Here is a 19572-nt window from a genome sequence, read left to right on the forward strand (position 1 = left end):
GCTATGGGATCAAGCTGTATAAGCTGTGTGAGAGCTCTAGTGGATACACCTATCATTTTAGGGTATACACTGGCAAGGATTCTGATCTAACACCCCCTTGCTGTCCCTCCTCCCTTGCTGCCAGTGAAAAAAATAATGTGGGACTTACTCCACCCAACATTTAATAAAGGTTACCATGTATATGTGGATAACTTTTACCCTTCTGTGCCATTATTTAAGTTTCTATATAGCAAGGGCACTGTTTCGTGCGGCACAATCCATGCCAATCGCAAAGGCTTTCCGACTCACATGTTCAGAAAGCAAAAGAGAGGAGAGACTTCGGCTTTGTGCTCTGATGAGCTGCTAGCTGTGAAATTCACAGACAAGAAGGATGTGCATCTTCTCACATCTATAAATGATGAGAGCACATCACCTGTTTATGTCAGGGGGCAGAGCACTCCAACTATGAAACCCATATGTGTCCTAGATTACAATCAGAATATTGGAGGGATAGATAAGACTGACCAGATGCTTGAACTATACTCTGCTTCTCGCAAAACATATACATGGTACAAGAAACTGGCAGTCCACTTGATACAACTGTCAATGCTTAATGCATTTGTCCTGTATCAGGCCACCCAAGGAAGAGGACTACGTTTCCTGAAATTTCAGGAATCTATTATTAAAAGCCTTCTCTCCTCAGGGGATATTCCAGTAACTAGGCCAAGTGAGGAGAATGCAAGGTTGCATGGCCGTCACTTTTCTTAGTTTATACCAGCTACTGTGAAAAAAACTTTCCCTAGTAGAAGGTGTAGAGTTTGCAGTCAGAATGGACGTTGTAAAGACACCTGCTACTACTGTCCAGACTGCCCCTCTAAACCAGGGCTATGCATGCCAGAATGCTTCCGTATTTATCATACTATGGAAACATACTAGTTGCATATCCTCACAACCCCAGGAGACAGATACATGTCCCTGGTTGAGGCTTACGCCTGACCATCACAGTGCCCTGGTTGAGGCTTATGCCTGACCAGCACAGTGCCCTGGTTGAGGCTTACGTCTGACTAGCCCAGTGATTGAGTTTCCCCTAGCAAAAGGTACGTATGAAGGGAGATAGAAAGGTGTGTGACTGGCCAGCGGTAGGGGTTGTGTTTCTGTGAGTGAATAAAGATACAAAAGGTATGTGTATGGTCAGTAGTAGGGATGAAAGTCTTAATATAGGTAGGGGTGGGTGCTTCTGTGAGTGAATCAGACATGAAAGGTGTGTGAATGGTCAGTAGCAAGGGTTGAAGCCTTAACGTGGCGTTAATGCTAGAAATGGGTATCCATGTGCTAATTCAACCAGTGTGAGTGCCTGTAATGCTTGTGTAGGTAGTGCAAAAGAGTGTTATATTTTTAAACATAAAATAAAATCATTTAGAATTAGGTTAGTCAATTAATGAGGTAGATAAAACTGTTTAATTTCATATATAACCCCTATAAGTTTAAAGTGTTTTAAGGTAACCATGTCTGCAGTTTAAAAGCTGTAGCCGCCTGGGAATTAGGGATACAGTATACAAGGTACACAGTTTTGGAAAGTACACCACTTGGCACATCAAATGAGGGGCTGCATGTATTGCTAGCACAAATTTGGAGTGCGTAAGACATAAATGAACATGACACTTTGCTTAGAAAAAAATATTTTCTAAACAAAGCACCATATTCCATGAATATTTGCGCACTCCACTTTTGTGCTAGAAGTACATTTAGCCCCTCAATTGATGCTTCAGGGGTTGTACTTTCTACAAATGTGTTCTTTATGTACCCTAATTCAACTTCCCAGGTGGCTAGAGCTGTTTAAGTGCATATATGGCAACCTTGAAAATCTTATTTAAAAATTGTTTTTAAACATTTGGGGTGATGTCTATAATTAGACAGCTGCAGCCACCTGGGAATTTAAGATACAATATACAAAGTACACAGTTTTGGAAAGTACACCCCTTGGTGCATCAAATGAGGGGCTGCATGTATTGCTAGCACAAATTTGGAGTGTGTAAGATATAAATGAACATGTTGCTTTGTTTAATTTTTTTTTTTACAAGTGTGATATTCGCTTATTTGTTGCACACTTCAGATATGTGATACAGATACAAATAAGACCTCATTTGATGCAGCTGGGGTGTAGTTTTGTTGTCATATCTTAATTTCCCAAGCGGCTAGAGCCGTTTAATTGCTGGCAACAATACATTAAATTTAAGATGCTTTTTATTAAGGTCTATCAAATTGACACGTCGGCAATAAAACAGTAGGAAAAACACAGTGAAATGTTCTTAATTTTATGCTTATTTTAGACCAGTTACCTACTGCAAATATTTAGCAACACAGGTTTTGGTGATAGAGTTTAGAAAAATAAAATTACAAACTAATTTGTATTGATTGTGGAGTACAAAAATACACTTTTTTCATATTTTATGCTTTATTTTTATTTTTAAAACCTGTTGAGGCATACACATATAATAATGGTATATTTGAAATCTGCTAGGTCTGCTGAAAAAAACAATATATAGTTTGTATAGCTTATTCACACAAACTTTACTTCTAAAAGTGTTTAAACGTGAACTGCAACAAAAAGCTCAAAACTATCTTAGCACCCAGGTGGGAAATGGCTTAGCAGCCAAAGGGTTAAAAGAGCTCTTACTACCTTAATCTTGAAAAAACAGAAAAATCCTCAGTCTTAGTGCTTACCATCCGATATCACTTTTAAACACAAATTACTAGATTTTATCTAGTATTCTTGCAAAGAGACTCCAATTAGTGTTACCTAATCTTATTCACATGGACCAAACTGGTTTTATGGTCGATCGTAATTCATCCGCAAATATTCGCAAGACTATCCTAGTTCTAGATTATTTTTGGTCTAAAGGTAAATACAACAAATTTATTCCACAATCAGACGCTGATATTCTCACCTTATATGCTGAAAAAGCATTTGGTTGGGTTAATTGGTACCATCTGGTCACTTCTTTAACTAAGTTTGGACTACAAGGTAACTTTCTCAACTATATTCAAAACATATATATTCTGGGTAAAGCTTTTAAAAGGGCTAAGGGGTGAGCACTGTCAAAGTGAAGAATGCTATTTCAGTCAGTGGGTTTCCTAAATAAATCGACTTATCAACTTTAATAATCTTGGTGTCAAGAAACACCAAATCCTCCTCACTATAAGTGAATTTAAATTTTAAGTGGATGGTGGAACTGTTCAAATAATTTACAAAAGCAATCAGGGTTCCAACGTCGCCCAGCCAAATTCCAAAGACATCATCTATGTAGAGCAACCAACACGCGCCACATCGAATGAAGTCAAAGTTAGGAAATACAAATTTTTCTTCAAACATATTCATTAGCAAATTGGCGTAATTAGGGGCGACGATGGAACCCATAGCTGTACCCTGTACCTGCAAAAAATATTCATCCTGAAACAAAAAGTAATTATGATAAAGAACAAATTCCAATAGTTGAATAAAGAAATAAATCTGAGTAGTATAAAAATCACTGCTGCTACTTAAGACAGCTTTGACAGCCCCCACACCAATAACATGAGTTATGGACGTGTAGAAACTTTCAACATCAAGGGTGAAAAGGATAAATTTACTAGTACTCAGACCCAATGCTTCAAATTTTTTTTTTTGTTACCAATAAAATTTATTAGGCGAGCATAATTTAAGTTTTTCTTCTTAAATGGAAAGAGTCCACAGCTGCATTCATTACTTTTGGTAAAAAAATACACAAGCTATAGAGGACACTGAATGCCAAGATGGGAGGGTACAATAGGCGGCCCTTTCTAAAGGCACCAAGCCTGAGACCACTACGCAACAAAAACCCTGCTTCATCCGAAGAAGAGAAAACTTTGAAAAGGAAAAAGCCCCAAGGACACTGACCTGCAGATAGTCCAGAAGCCTAGCTAGAGATTGCAAAACCCGGACTCAACTGAGCCTACAGTCCTCCAGGATACACCGTCACCCAACAGTCGTTCCCAACCCATTCACCCCTCACTAACGAAGGGAACACCAGTCTAAACTCCCAAAGGGGTAGGGCAAGGAAGAACTAAAGGGAAACCGAAAGATTACCACAAAATCCATAAAAGGAAAACCCCCAATAACGAGCCCAGCTCACAATGACCCAACAGGGTCCTGACAAACAACGGGAGGCTACGCCCAGACCAAGCAGAAACCAGAGGTTTAGGACCGGACATCGGAACAGAGAAACTTTTTTCTCAAACATTGTGCAAAAGCACCAAATGAAAACTGAAGATGGAGTCCTCACATCATCAGAAATAAAACTACTGAAGTATTCAAACGCAAAAAAAATGTAATGGACCGAGATTAAAAACTCAAGTGAAGAACACACCACCATCATCAGGATGGCACTGAACACCTGCTAAGAAGTAAAAAGCCACCAGCAAGAGAACAGATTGCAAAAACCCTCCCAGACAGAGGGCACACTCTAGGCAATATAAGCCGCCAAACCTACACATAGGTCTCCAAAAGGGGGAAGCACATACCCTCAACGAGGCCGACTGCACCCCAAGACTGAGAGGTTACTTACCACCAGACCCCGAAGGTGGATTGGAACCCTAGACCTCCTGCTTGTAAACTCAGGGAGCTAGCCACTATGCCAACCTAGATCCTGAAGATGACAACGCATCTCAGAACCTACTCCCAGCCGGGCCAACCCAAGTGTCGGCAGGTCTGAAACAGGGGGTCAGAAGAACCCCAACACCAGTGTTTTAGGGTTTTTTCCTGATCTGTTTGCCATGTGCTGTTGGCAGCCATTTTACTCACCTCTCTTGCAGATTATGGTGCATACTGTGTGATGCTGCTCATTTCCTGCACTTCCTTTTATGGCCAGACTGGTGTTCATCATCCATGTGAGACAGGATGCAGTCTCAGAATTGTGATGTCATCACTTATTATTTAAAGGGCCTCTGTTCAGTATGCTTTGCCCTTCAATTGTCTCAGACCTGTTTGTGAGAGCTCCTGTGTATTACCTGGCTGTCTGACGTCCCTCCTGGTTCCTGATCCCTTGCTTGTTCCTGACTCTGCTTTTCTCCTTGTTCCTGATTCCGGCTCGTCTGACTATTCACTTTGGCTCCTGACTCGGCTCGTCTGACTACCAGTTCTGGTTTTGATTCCTGGCTTGTTATTTGACTTATGGACTTTTTATTATTTTTTGCTATTAATAAAGGTGTGATTATTTTTGCACTTCTTGTCTCAGTCTGATTCCTGGCACCCTGACATTACGCAAGGGCCATGAATCCTGATGGTGCTAATAATCCACCTTTACCTGCCATAATTTCCAGGATGGATGAACAGGATCACCGCTTGGATCAATTTGCACTAGTCCTGCAAACCCTGCTGACTCGCGCTGCACTTTTGGACCAAAGTGTCCCGCAAGTTATGGCTGCTCCTGTTTCTGCTGCTGCACCTAGTCCTACCAGGAGCATGTCCAGTTATGCACCTCTACCTCAGCGATATAGAGGTGATCCTAATCAGTGCAGAGGGTTTTTGAACCAGGTGGGCATTTACTTTGAGATGTTACCTCAGGCGTTTCCCTCTGACAGAGCTAAGGGGGGATTTCTCATCTCATTACTCTCTGACACAGCTATTGCCTGGGCTAATTCCTTGTGGGAGACTAATAAACCTGTGATTTCAAATCACCCTAAATTTGTGGCCTCCTTTCGAAGGGTATTTGATGTTCCGTCTCGCTCCTCCTCTGCTGCTAAACGACTCATGTCCATTCAGCAAGGTACAAGATCTGTTGCTCAGTATGCCATTGAGTTCCATATGCTTGCTGCAGAGGTTGGTTGGAACAATGAAGCCCTTGTTGCTGCCTTCTTTCATGGGCTCTCTGATGCGATTAAAGATGAAGTTGCTGCCAGAAATTTACCAGAAGATCTCGAGGCATTGGTGTCTTTTTTGATCCTAATTGACATCAGACTAAGTGAGAGGCCCTCTTTCAAGGAGTGCTTGCGGAAGCCTCCTGTTCCGTTGTCTCCTACGTGTTCGTTCCCACCCATGCCGCCCTCTCCTCCCATGCCTCCTGGTCCCGAGTCACCCTGTACTGCTGAGCCGATGCAGTTTGGATTCACGCATCTCTCCACAGCGGAGAGGGCCTTTAGGATGAGGGAGGGGCTCTTCCTCTATTGTGGGTTACAGGGCCACCTTTTGAAGTCTTGCCCTATATGGCCGGGAAATGCTCACACCTAAGGTCCTGTCGGGGGCAGACCTTGGGTGGTTTATCCTTGTCCCCGGAACCGCTAAAGGAGAAACCTTTGGTCACGGTTGTCCTTTCCTGGGTGTACTCCTCCATAGTCACCCAGGCTCTTGTTGACTCCGGTGCTACGGGCTATTTCATTGACAGTGCTTTTGTATCAAAGCACTCCATTCCTGTTTTGTGTTGGTCCGTTCTGCTTGCTATTGAGGCCATTGATGGCAGGCCCCTTCAGCCTGCACTCGTTACTCATGAAACTGCTCCGTTATCCATGGCTGTTAGAGCTCTCCATTTTGAAAGCCCCCAGTTCCAGGTGATAAACTCTCTGCATTTTCCGGTTATTCTGGGTTATCCCTGGCTCTAAAGCAAAATCCCAGTCTCAACTGGCGCAGGTCCAAAATTTTGTTGTGGTCTCCGCAATGTATTTCCACTTTTCTTCGGAAACCAGTTAAAGTCTTGTGCACGTCTTCGGTATCTCAATTGCCAAAGGAGTACCAAGAGTTCCTAGACATTGTTGACAAGGTGCGTGCCTGTACAATGCCTCCTCATTTACCCTCTGTCTGTTGCGGAGAATTGTGCTATGGAGGAGTATGTTGCTGATGCTCTGTCGCTGGGGATCATCCACAAATCCTGCTCTCCTGCAGGGGCTGGCTTCTTCTTTGTGAAGAGAAAGGGTGGCGAGTTAAGACCATGCATCGATTATAGGGGTCTTAATCGTCTTACCATTAAGAATGCTTACCCTATTCCGCTCATTACGGAACTCTTTGACCGCCTCAAGGGAGCTATGGTCTTTACTAAACTTGATTTGAGAGGAGCTTACAATCTCGTTAGGATCAAAGAGGGCCACGAATGGAAAACAGCATTTAACACCAGGAGCGGGCATTATGAGTATCTTGTAATGCCCTTTGGCCTATGTAATGCTTCTGCTGTTTTCCAGGAATTTATTAATGATGTCCTACGAGATATGTTGCAACAGATTGTTGTGGTGTACTTAGACGACATCCTCATACACTCACCCACACTTGAGGCTCATCGTTCTGATGTTACACGGGTTCTTCAGAGACTACGTGAGAATGGCCTGTTTTGTAAACTCGAGAAATGTGAGTTCCATCAGACTCAAGTAACCTTCCTAGGTTATGTTATCTCAGTTGCAGGGTTCTCCATGGATCTGCAGTTCTGCAGTGGCCTCGCCCAGTTGGTCTTCGGTCTATTCAACTTTTTTGGGGCTCGACAATTACTATAGAAAGTTTATTAAAAACTTTTCATCCTTGGTCAAACCTATCACAGACATGACTCGTAAAGAGAATGATCCACTCCGTTGGTCACCTACTGCCATTAAGGCCTTTTATAGTCTTAAGACTGCCTTTGCTGCCGCTCCAGTTCTGGCTCATCCTAACCCTGTCCTGCCTTTTGTTCTTGAAGTCGATGTGTCTGAGACTGGAGTAGGTGCCCTCTTGTCTGAACGTCCTACGCCTGATGGTTCCTTGCATCCGTGTGGTTTCTTCTCTAAAGAAATTGTCTCCAGCGGAGTGCAATTATGAAATTGGTGACAGGGTATTACTGGCCATAATTTTGACACTCAAGGAATGGAGGCATCTTCTCGAGGGTACTAGCGTGCCAGTGCTCATTCTTACTGACCACAAGAATTTAACTTATCTATCTGAAGAAAAACGTTTGTTGTCCCGACAGGCCAGATGAGCGCTATTTTTGTCTCGGTTTAATTATGTGGTCTCCTTCCTGCCTGGTAGTAAGAATATTAGGGCTGATGCCCTCTCTCGACAATTTTCGCCTGTCCAAGGAGTCTGTACCTACTCCATTTATACCTCCTGACCATATTTTGGCTACCATACGTACTAATTTGACTTCTCCCTTGGGGGAGGAGATCCTGGCTGCACAAACCAATGCATCTCCTGAGAAACCTAGTGGTAAGTGTTTTGTTCCTGAGAATCTTCAAACTAAACTTTTACACACTTACCACTATCTTAAAGCCGCAGGTCACCCAGGCAAGAACCAAATGATTTGGTCTGTCACTCGACAATTCTGGTGGCCCACTCTTCGTTCTGATGTTGCTGTGTATGTTGCCTCCTGCTCAGTTTGTGTACAGAATAAAACTCCTCAACATCTTCCTGTGGGTCTTCTTCAACCTATTGCTTATGGTGACCATCCTTGGACATATCTTTCCATGGACTTCATTGTTGAGCTCACTGTTTCCAATGGCAATACTGTTATCCTTATGGTGGTTGATCGTTTTTCTAAAATGTCACATTGCATTCCCTTGAAGAAGTTGCCTACCGCTCAGGAGCTTGCTTCAATTTTTGCCCGGGAGGTCTTTCGTTTACATGGGTTACCCAAGGAGATATAGTGTTGGACCGGGGTAGCCAGTTTGTCTCCAGATTTTGGCATTCCTTTTGTGCTCAAATGGGCATCCAGCTTTCCTTTCACTCGGCATATCACTCTCAATCCAATGGGGCTGCGGAATGGTCTAATCAAGCTCTGGAACAGTTCCTCCATTGCTATGTCTCAGATCACCACAATAATTGGTCTGAACTGTTACCTTGGGCAGAGTTTGCTCGTAATAGTGCTATTAATGCTTCCTTCAAGTTATCCCCATTCATAGCGAATTATGGGTTTCAACCATCCTTGTTGCCCGATTCATTCATGTCTCAGGGTATTCCAGTTTTGGAGGAGCATCTCTGGCAACTCCGTTCCACGTGGGTACAGATTCAGGATTGCCTTCATCGTTCTATGCAGCGCCAAAAGTTCCAGGCTGATCGTAAGCGTCTGCCCGTGGCTTCCTACCAGGTTGGTGAGAGAGTTTGGCTGTCCTCCCACAACTTGAACCTTCGTGTGCTTTCCAATAAACTGGCTCTCCGTTATGTTGGTCCTTATCGAATACTCCAACGGGTCATTCCTGTGGCCTACGCTCTTGTTTTTCATTTCTCCCTCTTGAAACCATTGGTTTGTAATCGGTTTACCACTGTGTTGCCTCGTCCCCGCCCTATCTTTGTTGACAACCATGAGGAGTATGAGGTCAGCAGCATTATTGACTCTCGTATGTCCAGGGGCAGGGTACAGTATTTGGTTCACTGGAGGGGCTACGGTCCCACCCTCCTCCGTGCCTTCCATGCCCATTTCCCCAATAAGCCTTTTATCCTCCCGCGGGGGAGGGTTCGTTGAGGGGAGGGTACTGTCAGGTTTTTTCCCCTGATCTGTTTGCCATGTGCTGCTGGCAGCCATTTTACTCACTTCTCTTTCTGACTCTGGTGCATACTGTGTGATTCTGCTCATTTCCTGCACTTCCTTTTATGGCCAGACTGGTGTACATCATCCGTGTGAGACAGGATGCAGTCTCAGAATTGTGATGTCATCAATTATTATTTAAAGGGCCTCTGTTCAGTATGCTTTGCCCTTGCGTTGTCTCAGACCTGTTTGTGAGAGCTCCTGTGTATTACCTGGCTGTCTGATGTCCCTCCTGGTTCCTGACTCTGCTTTTCTCCTTGTTCCTGATTCCAGCTCATCTGACTATTCGCTTTGGCTCCTGACTCAGCTCGTCTGACTACCAGTTCTGGTTTTGATTCCTGGCTTGTTATTTGACTTATGGACTTTTTATTAATTTTTGCTATTAATAAAGGTGTGATTATTTTTGCACTTCTCGTCTCAGTCTGATTCCTGGCACCCTGACAACCAGCTCAAAAAAGAGTGGAAGAATACCCACAGCCATCCCAACAGAGCGCGGGTGCCAAACCGACTCCATAGAAACAGACAACAAGGCCGTAGACCCAAAGGAATCTAACAAAAGGTCCAACATAATCTCGACACGGAGCCAGAAAGACTCCAAATGGAACGTAACAACCCAGAGAGAATACAACTCACTGATAGACTGAAATAAGAACAGTCTCAGCATCAGAATCCTCCATAACTGGATAGAAAATATGCCAATATGGACTATAAAAACAAAAACTAAACAGCACCTGACACCCACAATGGCCGGGGCACTCACCACCTCCTATGAACCAGACCCCTGCGGATCAGAATGTATCCGTCGCCACATGGTCAGGAATGCAGAAATGGGGAACCAGAATGTATTCACGCCTGGTCACAAGGTGAACCTTACAGTCCAAAAAAGAATGCCCAACCATAAGGTTGCGTTACTTCCAAAGGCCCTTATGTTCTAAGCCATGAGCCCAGTTAACACTACACATAAGCAGATTGAATCACATAACAAACATGATTAAAAAAAACCCTGTTCAATAATCGCCCTCAGGAGACATTAACCCTCGATTCCAAGACACGAAAGGAGTCTCACTGAGACCCTGTATTATATACTTCATAAGGCCCGCAAGATAGGACCCCACAGGAAACAAATGAATTACAGTACATTCTGAAGAAGTAATATGAAACGATCTTACCAGAATCTACGCCGTGGAACAGGAACATGGCCCTTCAAGTGTGAAGGATAGTAGCATCACCTCCGCCATGGACTTGAGAGAAGAAAGCAGGCAGTGAAGCAAAGTTTGTTAACGCTGATTGCTTGTGGAGCTGTTGACATGAGTCGGGATTGTTTAGCATAAAGACTCTCCCTGAATCTCTGGACTCTAACTTTCATCCAGGCCCTCACTGAGAGACTGACAGGATTACTTAAAAAAAGTGGGAGGAGTATTTAAGTCTTTGGCTGGGGTGTCTTTGCCTCCTCCTGGTGGCCTCTGTTCAGTATGCTCTTAATTCCCAAAAGTAATGAATGCAGCTGTGAACTCTTTCCATTTAAAAAGGAAAATATATAATATTGTTAATGGGATTTGTAAAGCACAAACTGATTCAAATGTCTTCACTTTCAAATACAGAATAAAAAAGTTGGATACCTCTCAGATAAACATATTTTCTTGAAAATTGATTGAAGTGACTTATATAACTTTGTGATTGTTATCTGCAGAGCTAAAATCTACTTGAGCTATGATAATGTTTTCTTTATAATCACTGTTAAAAATCCCTCATTTAGGGAGTTTCAGCTTGTAATATTGTGGCCTATTTATCAATGTGCAAGCAGACATGATACAATGCAGCGTATCATGTCTGCCGCACATTGATAAATGCTGACAGCATACGCTGTTGGCATTTATCATTACACAAGCAGTTCTTGTGAACTGCTTGTGTAATGCCCCCCCCTGCAGATTCACATGGGGTGTCAATCAGCCCTATCGTATAGGATCGGGTGGATTGATGTCCGCGGCCTCAGAGCAGGTAGACAAGTTATGGAGCAGAGTTCTTTAGACCGCTGCTTCATAACTGCTGTTTTCGGCGAGCCTTAAGGCTCACGCAGAAACAGGGCCATTCGTATCTTGATAATGCGGCCCCATAGTCTCTTGCATGAGACCTTGTTTGTTTCTTTTTAAATCTCTTTTCCATTTTCTGTGAAAGTGTATAAGATCTTATTATTCTCCAATAAAGAAAAAAACTGCCTGAAAAAGTCTTTGCTACATTCAATAATTTACATCACAAATTTGGGTGTTCAGCGGGTCATATTTTGGTTATAGACACAATGTGCCGCTTTATATTATTATAACAGTAATTATGATGAAAGTGCAAATGATATTTATTCGTCTGATTTTTTTTCCCCCTTCTCCACTAGAAGTTAAAAACAAAATTATTAGAAAAAAAACACACAACAAATAATAACTTCAAAGGACCTAGATATGTATTTATATTTTTTAACTATTTCATAACTATCCTGGAATAATTAATTTATAAAAATAACAAATTATATGTAAATGAAACATCTTAATTTATATGGAAATATTTATAATACTTGACTCATAATAGTATATGATACATAATATACTTGTGTAAAGAAAAGTTCAAATAACAGAGGGTAACAGACAGAAAATCTTTGACATATTTAAAAATATTTATAAGCATAACTAAATAATCTATGACGTGAATTATATATATATATATATATATATATATATATATATATATATATATATATATATATATATACACTGTGCTATTATCAGTTCTTGTGGCTTCTAACTAACATGAAAACAACAAACAGACATAATATCAAGTTACAGAACATGACAAACATATTACATACCCAGTATACACGTAGGTTATAGTAGACATTTAAATTAAACTGATTATGATCACGTATGTACCGGTTACTGATATTGTGTCTAGTGAAATAAAATCAGTTTCCCCTCAGTAATTCCTCTGGTATATAACATGTACAATGCTAAGCATCTATTGCTATAAGAAAAGGTTTATCCACATGATGTGCACATTAAATATATCTCCCAAATGTCATTGAGACTGATGTTCTATTTACATTATTTTCTAAGTCTATTTATAAAAAAGACTCCTTTATAATGTAAATGTAATTATTTTCTCCTGTATGTAAATCAAACGTACAACTCCTAACACTGGCATATTAATAAACAACACTCGGGGTGCTTTGGTGGTAAATGGTTGTGTAAACTGGTCAGTATGAGGACAGATTTGTATATTCCTGTGTTGTGTTTGTATTCTATCACATTTATATGAGAGAAATTGAGGTGCACAAGAGCACTTTAAATCTGGGGGTTTTATAACTGGGAATTAGAAAGTATTATTTACAATATCATCCTTTTTGATGCTTCTATTTAGAGAGTTTGTCCTCTTTAGGATAACTGTAAAAAGGTTTGTACACTGTGTATGTAAATATTTGGTGTTTTGTGATACTGGATTTCAATAAAAAACCATTTTCTAAACATGTGAAAAGTTTCTTCCCTTGTGAATCCTTTCATGTTTTTTCAGATTAATCTTTTTTGTAAAACTTTTTCCACACTCAGTACATGTGAAAGGCTTTTCCCCTGTGTGACTCCTTTCATGAGTTTTCAGACTACCTATTTGTATAAAACTTTTTCCACACTCAGTACATGTGAAAGGCTTTTCTCCTGTGTGACTCCTTTCATGCTTTTTCAGAGCACTCTTTTCTGTTAAACTTTTTCCACACTCTGTACATGTGAAAGGCTTTTCTCCTGTGTGAATCCTTTCATGTCTTTGCAGATGACTCTTTTCTATAAAACTTTTTCCACACTCTGTACATGTGAAAGGCTTTTCTCCTGTGTGAATCCTTTCATGAATTTTCAGACTATTTATTTGTGTAAAACTTTTTCCACACTCAGTACATGTGAAAGGCTTTTCTCCTGTGTGAATCCTTTCATGAATTTTCAGACTACTTATTTGTGTAAAACTTTTTTCACACTCTGTACATGTGAAAGGTTTTTCTCCTGTGTGAATCCTTTCATGTTTTTCCAGATGATTAATTTGGGTAAAACTTTTTCCACACTCTGTACATGTGAAAGGCTTTTCCCCTGTGTGACTCCTTTCATGAGTTTTCAGATAGCTCTTATGTCTAAAACTTTTTCCACACTCAGTACATGTGAAAGGCTTTTCTCCTGTGTGAATCCTTTCATGAGTTTTCAGACTACTTGTTTGTGTAAAACTTTTTTCACACTTTGTACATGTGAAAGGTTTTTCTCCTGTGTGAATCCTTTCATGTTTTTCCAGATGAATCATTTGGGTAAAACTTTTTCCACACTCTGTACATGTGAAAGGTTTTTCTCCTGTGTGAATCCTTTCATGTTTTTCCAGATAACTCTTTGCTGTAAAACTTTTTCCACACTCTGTACACGTGAAAGGTTTTTCTCTTGTGTGAATCCTTTCATGTTTTTCCAGATGACTCATTTTGGTAAAACTTTTTCCACACTCTGTACATGTAAACAGCTTTTCTCCTGTGTGAATCCTTTCATGAGTTTGCAGACAATCCATTCATGTAAAAATTTTCCACACTCTCCATTGGTGTCTAAGACTAATGGAGTTTGCGGTATGATTCTGATGCTTCCTGTAGTAAAGGATGGCTATGAACTGTTGACGTGTTTGTCTACATAAAAATAAATAGAATAAAGAAAAATATGACTTTATTCATTTATAATATAATCAATCTCAATAAAAAAAATGTTATACTCAAAAAAGTCTTCCATTTTGTATTTTTCAATTTATTTACCTGTAAATCACAAATTAAAAAAGGATTACATAGAAAGTAAACATTACTACACTATAGTAAACTAAATGACTGATTACTGATGAAAACAAGTTATAGGGCCACATTAAACATGGTGGGTGTGGATAATGTTCTCATCCAGGGAACAAGTACATCTGTATTCTGGGAAAGAGAGGTGGCATCCACCATCCTCATTTAACATTGCACAAGCAACTGCACATACAGCCCTTCCTGGCTCATGCACAACCAACTGGGTGAGAACATGATGTCTTAATCATCACAGACTAATAATCAGTGTGGGATGTTTTGAGGGTTAAGAAGCAGTGACCTTATGATCATCTTTAGCTTTTGGCTGTGGCTCTTCAATTTATATAAACAGCCAAAAAACTTTATTAGTTTCATAATACTCACTGTAAAATTAATCACACAATTCAGTAGTGGTTCTGGGGTGGGGAACACTGAGGGAGTTGTGGGTATTCCATGATTGAGGTCAGGGCAGGGGAAGTTGCAGGTGTTCTGAGTAATGAACCAAGGCTTGGGGTGTGGTTAGACAGTTGTTAGACATAGTCTGTCTAAAAAGGACAGGGGGGTAGTATTTTTTACCCTAATCCTCAGCAAAATAGGGGTTGTTCCTTCTTTATAACGCCACTGACACAAATGTTCTTAAAGATGCATATATAAATATAATAGTTTTTATTTGTTCAATAAGTGATCTATTCTATTTTCCCAGTAATTAAAGTCAGCATAATATCTATTACACTCACCTAACACATATGAGTTCATGCTGATAACAGGCTCCAATGTCTGTGCTCAGGAAGAAGGTTCCCTTATTCACTCCAGTTACATCAATACCTGATATCTCTCAGAGCTCTGGCCGTGTCTGTAAAAAGTATATTAAATAGTTTAGACAAATAATAATAATAAATAATGGTTCTGATTAAAGGGACAATGGGGGGTAGTTATCAAGCCGCCTACTTTTCTGGCTTCGCCGGCCCAATACGCCTGCCTAAGCTCGCCTCACATCGCCGCCGCGGACCTGAAAAAATACGCCTAAGTTATCAAATAAAGCTGTCAAAAAGCCGCGGGGCGATGAGCAGCGGACTGTGACAGTTATCACTCATCCGATCTCGCTGCCCTTCGGCTTTTTCCCAGCTTTATTGCTAGCCTGTCACTAAGCACTCACACTAAACTACACTGTTCTATCCCTATACCGGCGCCCCCGGAGCCTCCCGCAACTAAATAAAGTTACTAACCCCTAAACCGCCGCTCCTAGTCCCTGCCGCAACTCTTATAAATGTATTAACCCCTAAACCGCCGCTCCTAGACAATGCCGCAACTCTTACAAATGTATTAACCCCTAAACCGCCGCTCCCGGACACCGCTGCCACCTACAGTATACCTAGTAACCCCTATCCTGCACCCCCTACACCGTCGCCCTCTATTATAAAGTTATTAACCCCTATCCTGCTGATCCCGCACCTCTCCGCAACTAAATAAATAGTTTAACCCCTAAACCGCCGCTCCCTGAACCCGCCGCAACCTATTTTAAACCTATTAACCCCTATCCTGCCCCCCCTACACCGTCGCCACCTATAATAAATTTATTAACCCCTAATCTGCCCCCCACTACACCGCCGCCACTGTAATAAAATTATTAACCCCTAAACCTAAGTCTAACCCTAACGCCCCCCTAACTTAAATATTAATTAAATAAATCTAAATAAATTAACTCTTATTAACTAAATGAATCCTATTTAAAACTAAATACTTACCTTTAAAATAAACCCTAATATAGCTACAATATAAATAATAATTATATTCTAGCTATCTTAGGATTTATTTTTATTTTACAGGTACCTTTCAATTTATTTTAACCAGGTACAATAGCTATTAAATAGTTATTAACTATTTAATAGCTTACCTAGCTAAAATAAAGAGAAATGTACCTGTAAAATAAATCCTAACCTAAGTTACAATTACACCTAACACTACACTATACTTTAATAAATTATTCCTATTTAAAACTAAATACTTACCTGTAAAATAAACACTAAGATAGCTACAATATAATTAATAATTATATTATAGCTATCTTAGGATTTATATTTATTTTACAGGTAACTTTGTATTTATTTTAGCTAGTTAGAATAGTTATTAAATAGTTATTAACTATTTAATAACTACCTAGCTAAAAGAAATACAAAATTACCTGTAAAATAAATCCTAACTTAAGTTACAATTAAACCTAATACTACACTATCATTAAATTAATTAAATAAACTACCTACAAATAACTACAATTAAATACAATTACATAAACTAACTAAAGTACAAAAAATAAAAAAAGCTAAGTTACAAAAAATAAAAAAATAAGTTACAAACATGTTAAAAATATTACAACAATTTTAAGCTACTTACACCGAATCTAAGCCCCCTAATAAAATAACAAACCCCCCCAAAATAAAAAAAATGCCCTACCCTATTCTAAATTAAATAAAGTTCAAAGCTCTTTTACCTTACCAGCCCTTAAAAAGGCCATTTGTGGGGGCATGCCCCAAAGAAAACAGCTCTTTTGCCTGTAAAAGAAAAATACAACCCCCCCCCAAAATTAAAACCCACCACCCACATACCCCTAATCTAACCCAAACCCCCCTTACAAAAACTTAACACTAATCCCCTGAAGATCATCCTACCTTGTATTCACTCAGCCGAGCAGCGATGGAACCAAAGTGGACATCCGGAGCGGAAGAAGTTAATCCTCCAAGCGGCGCTGAAGAAATCTTCCATCCGATGAAGTCACCATCCAGGCGGCGCTGAAGAAAAGTCTTCGATCCGGCCGATGTCATCTTCAAAGAGGCGCTGAAGAGGTCTTCTATCCGGGCGATGTCATCTTCCAAGCCGGGTCTTGAATCTTCCTTCCGCCGACGCGGAACCTCCTTCTTCACCGACGGACTACGACGAATGAAGGCTCCTTTAAGGGACGTCATCCAAGATGGCGTCCCCTCAATTCCGATTGGCTGATAGGATTCTATCAGCCAATCGGAATTAAGGTAGGAAAATTCTGATTGGCTGATGGAATCAGCCAATCAGATTGAGCTCGCATTCTATTGGCTGTTCCGATCAGCCAATAGAATGCGAGCTCAATCTGATTGGCTGATTGGATCAGCCAATCGGATTGAACTTGAATCTGATTGGCTGATTCCATCAGCCAATCAGAATTTTCCTACCTTAATTCCGATTGGCTGATAGAATCCTATCAGCCAATCGGAATTGAGGGGACGCCATCTTGGATGACGTCCCTTAAAGGAGCCGTCATTCGTCGTAGTCCATCGGTGAAGAAGGAGGTTCCGCGTCGGCGGAAGGAAGATTCAAGACCCGGCTTGGAAGATGACTTCGCCCGGATAGAAGACCTCTTGAGCGCCTCTTTGAAGATGACATCGGCCGGATCGAAGACTTTTCTTCAGCGCCGCCTGGATGATGACTTCATCGGATGGAAGATTTCTTCAGCGCCGCTTGAAGGATTAACTTCTTCCGCTCCGGATGTCCAATTCGGTTCCATCGCTGCTCGGCTGAGTGAAGACAAGGTAGGATGATCTTCAGGGGATTAGTGTTAGGTTTTTGTAAGGGGGGTTTGGGTTAGATTAGGGGTATGTGGGTGGTGGGTTTTAATGTTGGGGGGGGTTGTATTTTTCTTTTACAGGCAAAAGAGCTGTTTTCTTTGGGGCATGCCCCCACAAATGGCCCTTTTAAGGGCTGGTAAGGTAAAAGAGCTTTGAACTTTATTTAATTTAGAATAGGGTAGGGCATTTTTTTTATTTTGGGGGGGTTTGTTATTTTATTAGGGGGCTTAGATTAGGTGTAAGTAGCTTAAAATTGTTGTAATATTTTTAACATGTTTGTAACTTATTTTTTTATTTTTTGTAGCTTAGCTTTTTTTATTTTTTGTACTTTAGTTAGTTTATGTAATTGTATTTAATTGTAGTTATTTGTAGGTAGTTTATTTAATTAATTTAATGATAGTGTAGTATTAGGTTTAATTGTAACTTAAGTTAGGATTTATTATACAGGTAATTTTGTATTTCTTTTAGCTAGGTAGTTATTAAATAGTTAATAACTATTTAATAACTATTCTAACTAGCTAAAATAAATACAAAGTTACCTGTAAAATAAATATAAATCCTAAGATAGCTATAATATAATTATTAATTATATTGTAGCTATCTTAGTGTTTATTTTACAGGTAAGTATTTAGTTTTAAATAGGAATAATTTATTAAAGGATAGTGTAGTGTTAGGTGTAATTGTAACTTAGGTTAGGATTTATTTTACAGGTACATTTCTCTTTATTTTAGCTAGGTAAGCTATTAAATAGTTAATAACTATTTAATAGTTATTGTACCTGGTTAAAATAAATTGAAAGGTACCTGTAAAATAAAAATAAATCCTAACATAGCTAGAATATAATTATTATTTATATTGTAGCTATATTAGGGTTTATTTTAAAGGTAAGTATTTAGTTTTAAATAGGATTCATTTAGTTAATAAGAGTTAATTTATTTAGATTTATTTAATTAATATTTAAGTTAGGGGGGCGTTAGGGTTAGGGTTAGACTTAGGTTTAAGGGTTAATAATTTTATTACAGTGGCGGCGGTGTAGTGGGGGGCAGGATAGGGGTTAATAATTTTATTATAGGTGGCGACGGTGTAGGGGGGGCAGATTAGGGGTTATTAAATTTATTATAGGTGGCGACGGTGTAGGGGGGCAGGATAGGGGTTAATACATTTAATATAGGTTGTGGCGGGTTCAGGGAGTGGCGGTTTAGGGGTTAATACATTTATTATAGTTGCGGTGGGCTCCGGGAGCGGCGGTTTAGGGGTTAATATGTAAAGAGTAGCTTGCGGTGGGCTCCGGGAGCGGCGATTTAGAGGGTAATAACTTTATTTACTTGCGGCGGTGTAGGGGGGACAGATTAGTGGTGTTTAGACTCGGGGTACATGTTAGGGTGTTAGGTGTAGACAGCTCCCATAGAAATCAATGGGATGTCGGGCAGCAGCGAACTTGTACTTTCGCTATGGTCAGACTCCCATTGATTCCTATGGGATCCGCCGCCTCCAGGGGTGGCGGATTGAAAACCAGGTACGCTGGGCCGTAAAAGTGCAGAGCGTACCTGCTAGTTTTTTGATAACTAGCAAAAGTAGTGAGAATGTGCCGCACTTGTGTGCGGAACATCTGGAGTGACGTAAGAATCGATCTGTGTCGGACTGAGTCCGGCGGATCGAAGCTTATGTCACAAAATTCTACTTT

General features: G+C 40.4%; 1 pseudogene; it reads right to left on the reverse strand.

The window, feature by feature from the left end:
• LOC128660036 (zinc finger protein 721-like) overlaps positions 1–19572 on the reverse strand; it is a 663758-nt pseudogene that overhangs the window by 638252 nt on the left and 5934 nt on the right.

This window comes from Bombina bombina, chromosome 5 (genome assembly GCF_027579735.1).
Source record: "Bombina bombina isolate aBomBom1 chromosome 5, aBomBom1.pri, whole genome shotgun sequence".
Classification (NCBI taxonomy): Eukaryota; Metazoa; Chordata; class Amphibia; order Anura; family Bombinatoridae; genus Bombina; species Bombina bombina.